The following is a 3,934-nucleotide window of genomic DNA, read 5'->3' on the forward strand; positions in this document are numbered from 1 at the left end:
ATCGCGAGACCAGACCGCCATGAAAGAAAGCCCTCCACCTTCTGGTTATTCATGCAGCACTGCAGGAAAATGTGTAGGTAAATACAATATTTAAGGATTATAATTTAACTATCACTACTTCTGTGAATATTTTTCTTCGTCTCTGCTCTCTCCATAGCAATTCACACCGGGCCTCACAAAAATACCTACCTAAGTTCAATAGAAATCTTTGGGCAGCGTACCAGAAGTACTACATGTTTCAGCTTTCTGTGGCTGATTAAAGCCTCAGTAAAGTTTAACAGGACGCCAATCTTTAGTAAAAGAGCCTCTTTTAAAGCTATCCCCCCATGTCACAAACACAAGTCTTTTAAGGGGGGCAGCATTTTATTAAATAGCTAAATGGTACCATAACCCTTCCATTACAGCTCTGTGCTGCTTGAAAAAGGCTTTATTACACACCCCATCACCTTTTACTCCACATTTCAAAAACTGTAGATTCAGTTGTTTCATTTGAACGGATGTGGCCATGATCTAAACTTTAAAGTCATTAGGGTAAAAACCTGATCTCATGGGACATTTTAAAGGACTAATGGTCATTTTTGTCAAACCCCCTAAAGACACAATTTTTCTTTGTACTATTGAGATTCAGCTTCAGATGTGGACTTGACTTAGAGGGCAACTTAGTTTTTGCAGTCTACCAAGACAATACATAAATACTTTTTCATACAGACAGCAGGATGCTAGAGACTATAAGAAATAAGTTAGTACACTGATATAGGCTAGATGCTCACTGGCATGCTGACCCCTCCCCCATCCTTAATTAATGGCACACACAAGAATTAAAATACACATCTGAGGAAAATGATAAATAGATATAGATGATAGATAAAACCAGAGGTAGAGAGAGTATAGGACTATAACGATCAAGTAAAAGTACAGGTACTCTGGCTAAAATGTACGTAGGTAAATTTTAAAGTACTGGCCTATAAATCTACTCAAGTAAAAGGGAAAAGTATTTAGTTTGAAGTTTACTTAAAGTACTGAGTAGATACTAGGGTTTAGCCATTAAAAGAAAAATAGATTAAATCACAATATGGCCTACTGCAAATTTCAAATTCTAGAAGGTGCAATTTTTCTTTAACATGAAATGAGGATCAAAACACCAGTGCCTTTTTTGCCTTTTTTTTCAGCAGAGATGTTATCCTCTACACCAGTGTTTCCCAACTATTTTTCTTTGGAGCCCCCCCTACACGCTCCTCAAAAAAGCAGAGCCCCCCTAGGACCCAAGAGAGAAGAAAAAGTGACATATCGCGGCCAAAAATCAACATAGATTTTAACTGTTTCACTGATACAATCCTAAAAAAGGTCCATGCATACTTTTCTTAACAAAAGAACTTTGTATGAACTACTGTATAACTGCTTTATCATGGTTTTAGTCAATTTCCTGCCCGAGAATCAAAACAAAAGGCCTGTTTCCTGTATATTAACATTAAACCCAATGATGGACATGACAGCCCTAGAAATATGTAGCTTGAACATTGTAGTTAATCACCCCCTTGTGGCTGACTGCAGTAAAGTGATAAGGACTGATCATACAGTTCATACATAAAAATTACTTACAGTTTGAAACAATAACCTGTTAATTAGACCAAAACATTTATTCAATTTTACTTTATTTGAAAGTCTGACCCCCAAAGTGTCTGTCAAGGCAAAATCTGGCCCTTTTACAAATGTAGTTGATGACCCTGCTCTACACATTATGCAAGTGTCAATTTTTTAGAATAGTTCACAAAAAATGAAACTTTCCTTCATTTTGCATACCTTTTTCTTATTCAAAAAAAGACATAAAAATGGTCAAACCCTACAATACAACAGTTCATACTGAATTTGTGATTTGAGTCAAAATAAGTAGTTATACTTAATACTTTTAAAAAACTGGTCAGCCATACCTGTTACTGACTTTCATACTGATGTTTACGCCACACTTGTTTTGCCGGAGTTTTGTTATGTTGTCATGATGGCTGATCACAAGATTTTGAGTTAACAACTGAGTCAATTCGCCACTGTGACTGAAGTAGACAAATAAAAGTATGCCAATAAAATTCATTCCTCGTCTAATTTCATCCTAACATGTAGGCCTGGCCTACAGGAAGGAACAGTTTATGTTTATTGTATTCAAGTAACAGTACAGTTACTCTGGCTAAAACTTACTTAAAGAACAACCCCCCTGTCATTTTACCGCAGTTTATCTTACGTCTACACTCATAAAACATAAAAGTGCAGCATATAACACTCTTCTAGATGTGTTTACAACACCAACTCCAGTTTCACTTCTCAAGCTGGTAGTCAGACTGTAAACAATACACAAAAACAGAAGGCTTGGCTGGACATCTTTTATTGCTGCTGTTGGCTAAACTGGAAGCCCAGAAAAACTGGCCCTCAGTCACAGATGTTATATCATCATCGTCAGATGATAGCTGATGGGTTGTCCAGCTCTAAATACTCCAATCTGAGTTGATGTTTCTTGAGAGACAGAAAACTCTCGTCCTTTTCAGCAAAAAAAAGGGAAAAAATTAACACAGTCCACATAATTTGTGCTTCAGTAGTTTTTTCAAAAGTTGTTTGACACATCTCAACCCCCTCTCAAAATCCAGCCATGTAACTCTCTTTCCTTCTAAAGAAAATTTAAAATCCAATAAAACCATCAGACAGTTTCTGCACTTTTCACTGTTGTGCAGAGATTTCTGGGGCCTTTACCATCAAACATAAACCTTTTATTGATGATTGACGATTCTGTATCCCAGACAGCACCTCTCCCTTGTGGAGTCCCTCAGGGATCCATAGTTGGGCCTGTTTTTTCTTTATATGGTCTCTAATTATTCTCAATGAGAAAAAGCGTGGTTTTAATAGATACATGCACAATTTTAGGACGGATGGGTTTTTATGGGGTTGTTACTATTACTTTTTTAAACAATAGAGACTCTTTATCTATCACATAAAATGACAGAAAAATGCAGGATTATACCATAAAAATGTCTCACTTTAAGGTCCAAGCAAAATGCCATTTTTGGAGATTTCCAATTGTCACAAGAGAAAGAAAAGCAGTACACATTCTTCAAGAGTAGGAATCAACTGAAAATTGACTATCAGCTCCAATTTTACTGTATAACAGGCCCTCAGACCCACAGACTAAACTATCTGTTGGAAAAACAAATATTATCTTAAAATCCAGTGATGAAAAAATCTAACAAGAGCTTGTGCGACATCATTGACAGGTCACACAAAGAGTTTCAGGAGAAATACTGAAACCTCATTACAACCGATACATTAGCAGCAACGTTTCTAATGGAACACTTGTGTTGAGTTTAATAGCCGCCATATAAACCCTGCTTGTGAAAAAACATTTCACTGTCATGCAGGAAAACAGTCATCTGTCTTTGGAAAAAGTATCATCAAAGTTTTTCAGAGGCATGAGGTTTCCAAGGAACGAATGCATGTGGCTTGGTTTGTACACAAGTATAAATAACCTGCAGGCCATAAATGTCCCATTTTGTTGGATTTTAGTTGAGAGCAGGGAATTTATGACTGACCTCTTTGGACGGATTGTCTTTTGCCTGCCCCCTTCTCTCTCTCTCTCTCACACACTTATGCAGACACAACCTTTGGATAATCAGAGAAAAAATTCTTTGTAAAACTTTGAGATCCCAGTCAAAAGGTTGAACTTTTTTTCTCAGTCAACGTTAGTCTTTTTTAAGATAAGTGAACATATCAGTTGTTTCTCCTGAGCAAATGTCATGACTACAAACAAAAGAGACTTAAACAATCTTAATCCAGAATGTACAAGCAACTTTCCAATCATATGAGACACCTACACGTTTCTCATCACTGTGTAATTTTGTCATTCCTGTCAAAGGCCTGCACTGGACGCACAGCGCTGCGTTCTTCCTGTCTCAAT

This window comes from Cheilinus undulatus, linkage group 3, assembly GCF_018320785.1.
Source record: "Cheilinus undulatus linkage group 3, ASM1832078v1, whole genome shotgun sequence".
Lineage (NCBI taxonomy): Eukaryota > Metazoa > Chordata > Actinopteri > Labriformes > Labridae > Cheilinus > Cheilinus undulatus.